Genomic DNA, 13693 nt, shown 5'->3' with positions numbered 1-13693 from the left:
CTTTTGCCTCCAATCTTTCCCAGCATCAGGGTCTTTTCCAATGAATCGGTTCTTCACATCAGCTGGCCAAAGTGTTGGTACTTCAGCAACAGTCCTTCCAATGAATATTCAGGGTTGATTTCCTTTAGGATTGACTGGTTTGATCTCCTTGAAATCCAAGGGTATCTCAGGACTCTTCTCCAGCATCACAATTGGAAAGCATCAATTCTTTGGCGCTCAGCCTTCTTTATGGTCCAACTCTCACATTCGTACAAGACTACTAGAAAAACCATACCTTGGACTACATGGACCTTTGTTGGCAAAGTGATGTCTGTGTTTTTTAATACACTGCCCAGGTTTATCAGAGCTTTCCTTCCAAAGAGCAAGCATCTTTTAATATCATGGCTGCAGTCACTGTCCAGTGATTTTGGACCCTAAGAAAATAGAATGTTCAGGGCTTCCCTGGTGGATCAGAAGGTAAAGAGTCTGCCTGCAACGCAGGAGACCTGAGTTCAGTCCCTGGGTCAGGAAGAGTCTCTGGAGAAAGGAATGGCTACCCACTCCAGTATTCTTGCCTGAAGAATTCCATGGACAGAAGAACCTGGTGGGTTACAACTCTTCATGGGTCATGAAGAGTTGGACATGACTGAACAACTAACACACACACAAAATATAACAAAAAATTCTAAAAGACTTATTTCAAAAACAAAGAAAATAAACCAGGAAGGAATATCAGTGACACATAAATAATGTTGAACAAAGAGAATGGCAATCATATAGTTCTATCTCAAATAACCTGAGTTTATCCTAATAATATAGGAGTGGTTGAACATTAGAAATGCATTAAAGTAATTCACCACTTTCACAGAACGAAATAGAAAAGTGTTATCATGGTATCTCAACAGATGCAGGAAAAGAGCATAATACAATAAAGTATTCATAATAAAGAACAATCCCTTAGCAAACTGGAAATAAAAAAAAGCTTCCTTAAGTAAAGCCTATCTATACAAAAATCACCACAAATATTGAAAAATTAGAAGTAGTTATTTTAAATTATAAAATGTATGCTCACCATCAACACATCTTCTCAACTTTATACTAAAAATTCTAACCAGTACAGTTATAATAAAAACATGAATAAAAGTTATAAAAAAAATAGCCTGTAAGAAATCAAAGTGTCATTACTCATAGTTGATATAATTATAGAAAACTATATACAGAAATATAAAATAATATACAAGTAATTAACATTAAACAGACTTAGAGCAAACTGGTGGGTGTTGGGTGAAATAGATGAAGGGGATTAAAAGGTACAGACTTCCAACTATAAAATAAATAAGTCACAGTAATGTAAGGTACAACATAAAGAATATAGTCCATGTAACAAATAATTTTGTATGGTGCAGATGGTTACCAGATTTACTGTGGTGATCATTTCTTTAATATATTTGGTTGTCAAATCAGTATGATGTCCACATAACACTTTGCTAAATATAACATTAATATACCCAAACTACATTTTATTTCAGTGCAATAGCCACAAGAAGTGAGATAATATATTTTTGATAACGTACTTTTTCTAGATAAACATTAATATACCCAAACTACATTTTATTTCAGTGCAATAGCCACAAGAAGTGAGATAATATATTTTTGATAATGTACTTTTTCCAGTGGGTCAGCAATAAAGGTTCCATCCCTAGATTGGGAAGATACTCTGGAAGAGGGTATAGCAACCCACTCCAGTATTCTTGCCTGGAGAATGAGGAACCTGGCAGATTACAGTCATGGAGTCGCAAAGAGTTGGAGACGACTGATGTGACTGAGCATGCACCTGCCTTTTTTAATAAATCATATATCATAGTGACCAAAAAAATGTAAAGTACCCTCAAATATCTTTTTTAAAATATAAAATACCTAAATGAAGAAAATCATAAAACTTTACTGAAAGACATTAAAGTAGAGCTAAATAAGTAGAAAGATATACCATCTTCAAAGATAGGAAAATAATATCATAAAAATGTAAATTGATTCACAAATTTAATGGAATGCTAATCCAAGTCCCAGCAGAATTTTTATGGACTTTGGCAAGCTGCTTCTAAAATTTACTCAGAAAACCAAATGCCAAATACCCAAGAAATTTTTAAAGAACAAGGAAAGACAATTTTCTTTAGCAGATAAAATTTTCTAAGTGATAGTAGCTAAAGCAACGTATTATTTGTATAAGAAAAAGACATATATAACTTAAATGGACCACAGTTGAAAATCCTAAAACAAAACCACCCATTTATGGTAACTTAACCTATGACATGAATAATATGGCAGATCACTATGGCAAGGGTAGATATTGAGATAACTGGTTTTTCATGTGGAGAAAAATAACATCCAATGAGTACCTCATGCAGATAAAATGTTAAGACCTACTAAAAAACCTTTGTATTACAAAAAGATTTATTAAACAAAAAACATTAAAGCAATAAATAAAAGAATTAATCATTTAAACCCCATTAAAATTAAGAAATATAGTTAATCAGAAGACATATAATAACTTCAAGCTGGGAAAGCTATTTGCTACACATGAAAATAATAAAGGACTACTATCCAGAATATGCAAAGAATTCTTAAGACAAAGAAAATTCAATAGAAAAATGGGCACAATAATAGGCATTTCACAGAAAAGGAAATATAAATAGCCAATGACACATGAAAGCACATTTAGGTTAGTCATTTGTTATTGTTTAGTCACTAAGTTCTGTCCAACTCTTTGAGACCCCATGGACTGTAACCTGCCAGGCTTCTCTGTCCAAAATCTGTGGGATTTTCCAGGCAAGAATACTGGAGTGGGTTGCCAATTCTTCCTCCAAGGTATCTTGCTGACCCAGGGATCAAACACGTATCTCCTGCATTGGCAGGCAGCTCTTTACCACTGAGCCACCTTGAAAACCAATTGTTAGGCAGGTAGAATAGGAAAAAGGAGTCCAGAATGGCGGTGACTAAAAGATAAGGGGAAAGCCCTTGAAAATAGAACAAAGGAAGATCCGAGGACCGGAATGAGGACCTCAGGTAGAACAAAGTACTCCTGGCTAGATCAATTTACATACAGACCCAGGGGGAGGAGAAAATATATATATATGAAAATAAGTCAAAGGGTCAGGGTCTCTCTCTCTCGTCTCTTTGCATCTTTTGGGTCGTCATGCTCTACACCTTGAGGATGTATTTTCCTTTATTTTCTAAATAAAACTGAGCTCTAACATGGAGCTGTAACACTGATCTGTCCAAGAGTTGTGACACTGGTCTGTCCGGGAGGTGTAACACTGACCCATAGGAGGGCTATAATGCTGGTCCGTTGCTTCAAATTTTCATTGTGACGAGACAGAACTGAGGAAATTACACACTCCCTCGACAGTATAAATGATGTGATATGGATGTATCTATTCTTTTATGCTTTGTGCTTTTTGTGTCTTTTTGTGTTTTTTTTCTCTAACTTTATTTCTGAGAATTGACTATACTGATTTATTCAACGATAGTTGATTTTTACTGTTACAGATTTTTCTGTTGTAGAAACATATTACTTGTATTTAACAATTCTCCTTGGATGGATATTTGTTATCTTCAGCTTTCTGTCATTACAAACAATACTATATGTCTTTGTAAATATCTTTGGGTTACATGGCCATGAGCAGGATTGTCAGTCATGGGATGTCCACATTTTTATCTTTATTCAGTTCAGTTCAGTCCCTCAGTCATGTCCGACTCTTTGCAACCCCATGAATCACAGAACGCCAGGCCTCCCTGTCCATCACCAACTCCTGGAGTTCACTCAAACTCATGTCCACAGAGTCGGTGATGCCATCCAGCCATCTCATTCTTGGTCGTCCCCTTCTCCTCCCGCCCCCAATCCTTCCCAGCATCAGAGTCTTTTCCAGTGAGTCAACTCGACGCATGAGGTGGCCAAAGTATTGCAGTTTCAGCTTTAGCATCAGTCCTTCCAATGAACACCCAGGATTGATCTCCTCTAGAATGGACTGGTTGGATCTCCTTGCAGTCCAAGGGACTCTCAAGAATCTTCTCCAGCACCACAGTTCAAAAGCATCAATTCTTCGGCGATCAGCTTTCGTCACAGTCCAACTCTCACATCCATACATGACCACTGGAAAAACCATAGCCTTGACTAGATGGACCTTGGTTTGCTAAGCAATGTCTCTGCTTTTTAATATACTGTCTAGGTTGGTCATAACTTTCCTTCCAAGGAGTAAGCGTCTTTTAATTTCATGGCTGCAATCAGCATCTGCAGTAATTTTGGAGCCCAAAAAATAGTCTGACAGTGTTTCCACTGTTTTTCCATCTATTTCCCATGCTAAATTATTTTCCAAGCTGATTTTAGAAATTTGTACTCCCAAAATACTGTAAATAAATACCCATTTCACCATGTCATCTCTTATACTTGACATCAACAGCCTTTTAGATTTTTACTGATCTGATTGATATAAAATAATAATTAACATTGTGTCAGGGGAGTGTGTAATTTCCTCAGTTCTGTCTCGTCACAACAAAAATTTGAAGCTACAGACCAGCGTTACAGCTCTCGGACAGACCAGTATCACAGCTCCGTGTTACAGCTCAGTTTTGTTTAGAGAATACAGGAAAATACATCCTCGAGGCATCAGGGCATGACGATCCAAAAGACATGAAGAGAAGAGAGAGAGAGAGCAAGCCTGACCCTTTGGCTCCTCTTTTTATATGTTTTTTTTTTTTTCTCTTCCCTCTAGGCCTGCCCTATGTAAATTGGTCTAGCCAGGAGGGCTGTTTGTTCTACCTGAGGTACTCACTCTCGACCTCGGATCTTCCTTTCTTCTATTTCCGTGGGCTTTTCCCTTCCTTATCTTTTAGCCACCTCCATTCTGGACTCCTTTTTCCTATTCTAACTACCTAACAATACAAAATTTTAAAACAAGTAAAACATTAAGCTGTGGAGTTAGAATAAAAAGAGGGAAATGTGACTGGTAAAAAACACAGCACAGGGGATCTTCAAGGCTACTATAGTATTAGTTTTCTTTAGTTGGATTGAAGTCATAGGGATTCATTTTACCATTATACATTATATTATGTGTTACATATCTATCATGTGTTTCATGGTATAATAGTTTTCTTTTTTTAGGTTTTTTTGCTTTTTTTTTTTTTGACCATGCCACACAGCTTATGGGATCTTATTTCCCTGACCAGGGATCGAATCCAGGCACTCAGCCATGAAAGCACAGAGTCCTAACCACTGGATCTCCAGGGAATTCTACAAGAAATGCTTTCTGATAACTTTCTTTCCATTCTGGTACAGAGACAAGTGCTCAGTACATCCTTAATAACCTTAAGGCTGCCTTAGAAGAGGGTAAAGCACATTTCAGCACTTCTTACATAGAATACCAGAAGAAACTTTAGAAAATGTGGATGTCAATGAATGGAAAATGGGAAGCAAAGCTCACAGTGTGGGCCATGCAATTACAGGACATTTCCCCTCTCTCTTCCCACACTTCTCTACCCCTGGCATCTTCCATAAAGATTTTTCTTCCATGAAGCCTTTACTGCTTTCTTTATTGAAAGTGACTAAGTCCTTCTTCTAAATTCCCATTCCAGTGAAAACTAGCATACCACCATTTCTCAGTTGTGTAAATGCCTCCATACCCAAACAATGTTCATGATTTTTTCTGGGAAGGAAATGATCTTGTTAATTTAGTTGCCACCAAAGTATCTTTTGGGGGTTCCTGGTGGCTCAGCAGTAAAGAATTTGCCTGCAGTGCAGGAGATTTAGGAAACACAGGTTCAGTCCCTGGGTTGGGAAGATCCCCTGGAGAAGGAAATGGAAATTCACGCCAGTATTTTTGCCTGGGAAATCCCATGGGCAGAGGAGCCTGGGGGGCTAGAGTCCATGGGTTCTAGGGAAGAGTCAGACACTACTGAGCAGCTAAACAACAACAACAACAAAGTAGCACAGGCCGGCACATTATAGAACCTGAATAAATTGTTATCCAACGGAATTAAGTTGATCCTCTTTCAATTTCTCGCCAGATTCATGTTAAAAGCAGAGCATTTTACTTCTTTCTACTTTGGCTATTCACAGTCAGGAAGTAAATAAAATACTCATTACTTCCCTATGATGTTGTAAAACTAACAATGTAGAGAATTCTGCATGAACTATTACAGACAAGATTCCTAAATCCAAATCAGAGAGCTTCCTCCCTCCCAACTCTTTTATGAAGGAAATGGGCCATGTAAACAGGAAAAAGGAAGAAACAAACACAGGATGGCCATGTCACTAAAATCTGCCATGTCCTTAGGGTCACTCAGGGTTCAGACCTCAGTTGTGTCCCAAATTCCTCCATCTTATTTCCTCGTCCTGTGGTTTTCCTATGCTGGGCCTTCCCTCTTGACAATTTGATCTCCTTCCCTTTGTCTTCCCTGCTTTCGTTCCAGGCTTTTATTCCATCAGGAAATCACCAGTCAACACTTCCCTCCCTGTCTCCTTTTTTAACCCCTCACTACCACCTCTAAACCATCCTCCCCCGGGGCCAGCCTATTTCTAAAGCACAAATAGGACCACCCTGCTCCTCTGATCCCAATCTTTACCATCCTTCCATTGCCCTCAGGATTCAATCCAAAATTCTTGGCATGACCCTGAAGATCCTAGGTTAGCTGTTTGTTCATTTATTTGTTTGTTTTTTGAGGGTCTAAATTTTATTAAGACCATTAGTTGACAATTTTTCTGGGTTATCTTTCCATACTCATCTACTCCTAGTCTCGCCCAACATACCAACCAGTAAACTGCAGCATTCCCGGACAGAACATTCCTTCTCCCTTCTCCATGCCTTTATGTTCACTTCTTGTGTTTAGACTGCCCCTTCCCCTCCTGCCAGTGGCACCCACTGAGAACCCCATCCACCCCACACTAAGAGACTTGATCAACTCTAGCATGAATGCTGGGAGCCTGAGGGCGCATTCCTGGGACAACCCAGCTCCCTTTCGAGATTCTATCTGCAAAAGCTCAAAGCTGTGAAAAGAATTTACTATTTGTTCTGGCCAACACCTGACAATAGGCCTCTAACCTCTTTCTTAGAGCATTTACTTTTAAAAGCTGACAACTGTAAATTCTTCCTCTGTCCTTTTGAGATTGTGTGTGTGTGTGTGCATGCACACGCGCATGTGCATATGTGCTCAGTTGCTCAGTCGTGTCAGACTCCTTGCAACCCCATGGACTCTAGCCCGCCATGCTCCTCTGTCTATGGAATTTTCCAGGCAAGAATATTGGAGTGATTGCCATTTCCTCCTCCAAGGGATCTTCCTGACCTAGGGATCAAACCCACATCTCTCATGTCTCCTCCTTGGCAGGTGGATTCTTTACCACTAGTGCCACCTGGGAAGCCATATATATCCTACAAGCCAAGAGTCTTTCTTCAGGACGTGAAAGCCATTCCTCTGAAATGTAATTGTAAGGAAGTAAAGGATCTGTGTCTTTCAGTCTCTGTAGGAGGATAGACTTCTAACTCTAATGGTTGCCTGGCAGCAGACATAGCTGGCCTGATCATATTTTACTGACAAAATCTCTTACTTGCTTTTTGTAATTTTCCATGTCCCCAGGGCTAGTTGAGCCCCTGTCCACTCCCCTCCCTGTTACCTCATCCTCCCTATAAAATGCCCAGTCAACACTGCAAACAGGAAGCTCTTTGCCCTCCTATCAGTAGTGACAGAATAAAATCCATTTCCTCCACTTTAACTAATATCTAACTTTATTTACCTCTGACACAACTCACACTCCAAGACCCAGGCCCCATGTCACCTCTTCTGAGAATTTTCCTTTCCTTGACCTCCACTGTGATATTTTACTCTTACATACATAAGCCCACACAACTTCAAACAGACATAAAGTAGGATACTTATTGTACTAAAGCAAAGTTTTCTTTCTTGTCTTCTAGTTAGATTTTCATCTGGACTAAAACCCTGAAAATTGAAGATCGTGTTTTACTCATCCCTGCATGCCTTGAGCCAGGTATCTAACAGGCTTGGAATACAGATGTATGAGGAGGAGGTTGGATGAATGAACGAATGAGTGTTTCTTTACAGGGTGGTAAGGGTTAAGATATGTCCTCTTTCTAGAGTTGTCCCTAAAGGAAATGGAGACTGAGGTATGGCTGTAGAGCAGGACGAGCGTAATTACACTTCTCCAGGAGGAGAGGAAGATGAACCGGTACAGACTTGCCCTTTCTTGCCACTGAGAATTTCCACTCCATTTTTTTTTCCCTTCCCAAGCCTTTTTGAGCTTGTATGCAAACTTTTTTCTTTCAGGAGCTGTTAAGAGCCATTTTGTACACTTTACCATAATTCAGGGGCAAAGAGAAATCCCTTCAAACACAGAACGAAATCTGCCCATTGAAAGGGCTTCATCTTGGCCGTAACCAGGCCCAAACGTGTGATGTGAAGCCAACCTAAATGATTCCATTGTTTTCAAGTGTGACTAAGTTCAGTTCAGTTCAGTTCAGTTCAGTCGCTCAGTCGTGTCCGACTCTCCGCGACCCCATGAATCACAGCACGCCAGGCCTCCCTGTCCATCACCAACTCCCGGAGTACACTCAAACTCATGTCCACAGAATCGGTGATGCCATCCAGCCATCTCATTCTCCGTCGTCCCCTTCTCCTCCCGCCCCCAACCTTTCCCAGCATCAGAGTCTTTTCCAGTGAGTCAACTCGTCTCATGAGGTGGCCAAAGTATTGGAGTTTCAGCTTTAGCATCAGTCCCTCCAATGAACATCCAGGATTGATCTCCTTTAGAATGGACTGGTTGGATCTCCTTGCAGTATAAGGGACTCTCAAGAGTCTTCTCCAACACCACAGTTCAAAAGCATCAATTCTTCGGCGATCAGCTTTCTTCACAGTCCAACTCTCACATCCATACATGACCACGGGAAAAACCATTGCCTTGACTAGACGGACCTTGGTTGGCAAAGTAATGTCTCTGCTTTTCAATATACTATCAAGGTTGGTCATAACTTTCCTTCCAAGGAGCAAGCGTCTTTTAATTTCATGGCTGCAATCAGCATCCGCAGTGATTTTGGAGCCCAAAAAAACAAAGTCTGACACTCTTTCCACTGTTTTTCCATCTATTTCCCATGAAGTGATGGGACCAGATGCCATGATCTTTGTTTTCTGAATGTTGAGCTTCAAGCCAACCTTTTCACTCTCCTCTTTCACTTTCATCAAGAGGCTTTTGAGTTCCTCTTCACTTTCTGCCATAAGGGTAGTGTCATCTGCATATCTGAGGTTATTGATATTTCTCCCAGCAATCTTGATTCCAGCTTGTGCTTCTTCCAGCCCAGCGTTCCTCATGATGTACTCTGCATATAAGTTAAATAAGCAAGGTGACAATATACAACCTTGACGTACACCTTTTCCTATTTGGAACCAGTCTGTTGTTCCATGACTGGTTCTAACTAAGTACTGACTAAAATTACTTCCTCTGGCAACTTTTTTTTTTTTAACTCAGTAGAATGGAAGTGTTCCAGGCTGTTGTTCTATGTTGCTGTCTGGACAGAATGATTTCCTGTTCATCATAACCAATTGAGAAAGGGGGGGAAAGTGGAAGAGGGGAAAAAAACCTTTTTAAACTCCCAGGGATTTCCTTAAGTTTAGCAATGATTTTTTTGTTCTTAGATTTCATTGTTTTTGTTTCTGTTGTCCTGTGTTATTCACAGAAGCAACAAAGAACACGTGCGTGCAAAGTCCCTTCAGTCGTATCTGACTCTTTGTGACCCCATGGACTGTAGCCCACATGTTCCTCTGTCCATGGGATTCTCCAGGCAAGAATACTGGAGTGGGTTGCCATGATCTCCTCTAGGGGATCTTCTAGACCCAGGGATCGAACTGTGACTCCTGCATTACAGGCAGATTCTTTACTGCTGAGCCACCAGGGAAGCCCACAACAAAGAATATAAAAATCCTAATTGGAAAGGACCTTTCGCAAGTCATCTAGTGAGGAGTCAACAGTTTTCTTGCCCATGTGAGAGCTGAGGTTCCCTGGTACACCAAGACATTCCCCACCCCCAATCAGGTGCAATGTAAACACTTTTTCTTTGTTCCAGAGTTCTGTTTTTTTCCAAAACAAATCCTCACACCTTTGGGCTGCCAGCAGTTCCTTCCATCTCCCTGTAGACTGTTTCTTTCAGTTCTGCCTTCTGGCATGTTTTCTTTGTGCAGAGTGGTGTTTGCAGAGAGTAAAAAATTTCTAAGCCTGTTCCATGTGGGCTAGAAGACTAGACAGGTAGGTAATGACTTGTGTCAGAGGGAAAATGGAGACGTGAGTGGAACCACAGCTCTGGAAATGTCTTCAAAGAGTGGAAACAGAGAGGAAGGACATCCATCAAATGTGCCTTTGGAAGATCGGAAGAGTCCCTCCTCCCGCATCATGGCCGATTATGAGGAGCTGAAATCATCTAACCCAAGCTTTCCAGTTCCAGTACTTCCTCCACTGATTTCCACCTTTCAAAACATCAGAAGCCTCATCCGTCTTCCCCAGGTTGCTAACCCTACTAGTTTCCACTCAGCTTCTCCCCTCTCCTAGCCAGCCTGATGGCAGAGGGGACTGACTGTCCATGCTATATATTCAGAGAAGGCCTGTGATCCTTGGGCAAGGAGGAAACTCTCCCCTGTCTGAGATTTTGCTCCTTTCTTTGCAAGACACTGGATACATTCACAGGGAGGCCAGCACCCCTCCAAAAATTACCCAAAGCCCCGCCTAGCTGCTGGATTCACTTTTATCAGGGTGTGAGTCATTTCTTCAACTCTGAGCTTCTACCAGGTTTAGGGTCAAAGGAAAAGCCAATCCCCACAGGGCCTTTCAGCTCCCTGGGAATGAGGATGAAGGATTCATTACAAGGCAGAGATGACTGCCGTTTTCTTTTCAACTGTGATTGGTGGCCCAGAAACCACAGCCATCATATACAGAGGCTCTGCTAAATCATCACTATTTCAGCTACTAATTAGGACTAATGTTCACAGCAGAGGAGTCTGTGGGGGCAATAAACCACTTCTTCAAGTGATTAAACTGAAAAGAAAACACACTTTGATTACCACAAGAACCATTCCCTGGCAAAGGTTCTCCCAGGTAACAGCATCATCATGATGTGACCTCATGAATGGAGAATGGGTAGCCAGGAACTCTGGATGTGCTAAGTACCCTCTCTCCTCTGTCAGAGCCCTGCTCCACCTCTAGTTCTGTTGAGATGCCTTTGAGGACCACTTGTGATAAACTTGTGAATAGCAAGTTCACTGTGCTATGACACTGCCCAAAGGCTCGGGTCATGGATAGGGAATGACTAGACGCACATCTGGGGAAAGTCATCTGCTACTTCTGGGTCCCCTGCCCCTTGGCCCCAACTTAAAGGAACGAATTTAGAGAATGGCACCATGGTGGTGAGAAAACCTGAGGAACAGTGCCAAGTACTTACACGCGAATTATAGCAAAAATATAGGTGTTTGCTCCAGATCTTCTTCAGAAGCATTCTCTCAATGCATTTTAGAAAAACAAAAACTACACACGAGCTGCATGCTCACTGTAGAAAATAAAAACAAGCAAGCAAGAAAGTTGTAGTACTTTATAAGCCCATCATGTAGAGGAGGGTTTCTTAGCTTCAGCACTACTGACATGAGAGCTGCATAATTCTCTGCTTTGAGGGCTCCCTGCACATGGTAGGATATTTAGCAACATCCTGTTATCTCCTACCCACTGGATGCCAGTAGCACACTCTCCTCCACCTTAAATTGGAACAACAAACAGGTCACAAGACATTGTCAAATGCCCCCAGCAACAAAATTATTCCCAATAAAAACTAAAACTCTAGAGATAATAATGTCATTTTCCAGTCTTTTTTCTTGTATACAAACAAGTGATCCATATTTTTACTTAGAGTTGTAATTCATATGTTATTTTTATCTTCATTTTTTTTTTTTTTTGCTTAACTGAAGTTCCTGAACATTTCCCTATGTTGATGTCTATTTTACAATATTATCTTAACTTTTCCATTTTGCTCCATTGCACAGTTATAACATTATTGATTTCATCCTTGATTTGGGGACATGCAGATTCTTTTCCAAGGTAGTAAGACTATGAAAACAAAAGCCATTTCTTTGTGCCTCTTTTGCTTTCTAATATGGGAAGAAGTTGGAATAATGCATATGAATGAGGAAATAAATCTTTCTACTATGTCTTTTCACTCATAGACACCACTGAGGAGACTATTTTAAGACTCCTCTGCACTGTTAATGGATAAGATACTTGGTATAGTCCATGCATGAGTCTCTGCTTAGTAGGGTAGGGATTGAGGAAGAGAGAGTCAGATGAATTTGAGAAGTTTAATGGAAGGGAAATGGCCTAGGGGTGGGTATCTGAAGAAGAGTCCAAGAATGCTGGATCCTGAAAAACAGAGAGGACAGTAGGTGAACAGAGCTTAGAAAGGGGGGAGGTGGTGCTGAGGAAGGTGGTTGTCTGCTGAACATCAAACCAGTCACTATCCCAGCCTTTAGTAAAGCTTAATCACACTTGCAGTGTATTCCTCGCCAAAGAATATGGGGGAATGAAAGGTATTTGGGGTGAATTGCATTACACAGAAGGGTACTTTGCAGAAGAAAGACAGTTGGAGCAAGTGTTAAATACACAGTGGGGATGGAGAATTAAACAGATTTTGGAGTCAGAGTCAACTCAGAGAAAGAGAGCCAGATCAGGGTCACAAGGTTTTCCACGCATATGACATGAGTCCCTGAGCCAATTTTGCTTAAATATGAATGGCCAAAATGACTTCAGCAGGATAAAAGACTTAAGGAATATCCAGTCAGTAGACACTTATATTACACTCCAGTTTTTGTAATTCTTACCAACTCTACATAGAATACCATTGTTGTTAAATATTTGCAAACAATACTTTTTCTTTAGGTTAAATATTAGAGGTGTAATTATTAGATTCAAGAGAATGCATATTTTTTTCTTTTGCCTTTTAAAAAAGTTTTATTTTTGAGTTCAGACAAATTCACTAGATTGTTTTTACATTTTTAAATTGGAGAATAATTGCTTTACAGTGTTGAGTTAGTTTCTTCTGTACAACAACTTGAGTTAGCCATAAGTACATAGGCATATATATAAGTATTTAAGTATATATATATATATATACACATATGTATTCTCCCTCTCTCCTGAGCCTCCTCCCACCTCCCTCCTCATCCCATCCCTCTAGGTCATCAAAGGGCACAGGACTGAGCTCCCTGTGCTCTACAGCAGCTTTCCATGCGCTGTCTGTTTTACACATAGTAGTATCTATATGTCAGTGCTACTCTCTCAATTTGTCCCACCCTCTCCTTCCCCCTCTGTGTCCACAAGTCCATTCTCTATGTCTGCATCTCTATTTCTATCCTGCAAATAGGTTCATCAGTACCATTTTTCTAGAGAGAATGTGTATTCTTAATTCTTCTGATACATGCTGTCAAACAGTCCTGACAAGATTTTGGCAATAATCCATGATTTTACCATACCACACACAGAGTGCAACGGTTCCCTGCTCTGTTATTTCAACAGCAATGGTGTATATTCTTCCCATTTTACAGAAAAGATATGTGAGGTTGTCCATGTTTACAGAGTGATGGGATTAGACCCATAACTTTATCCACAGCTTTCTGACTCCAAGTT

This window comes from Moschus berezovskii, chromosome 1 (genome assembly GCF_049115385.1).
Source record: "Moschus berezovskii isolate FMDL1 chromosome 1, NW_MosBer_1.0, whole genome shotgun sequence".
Taxonomy (NCBI): domain Eukaryota; kingdom Metazoa; phylum Chordata; class Mammalia; order Artiodactyla; family Moschidae; genus Moschus; species Moschus berezovskii.
The sequence above is the reverse complement of the archived record's forward strand: the minus strand, read 5'-3'. Positions refer to the sequence as shown.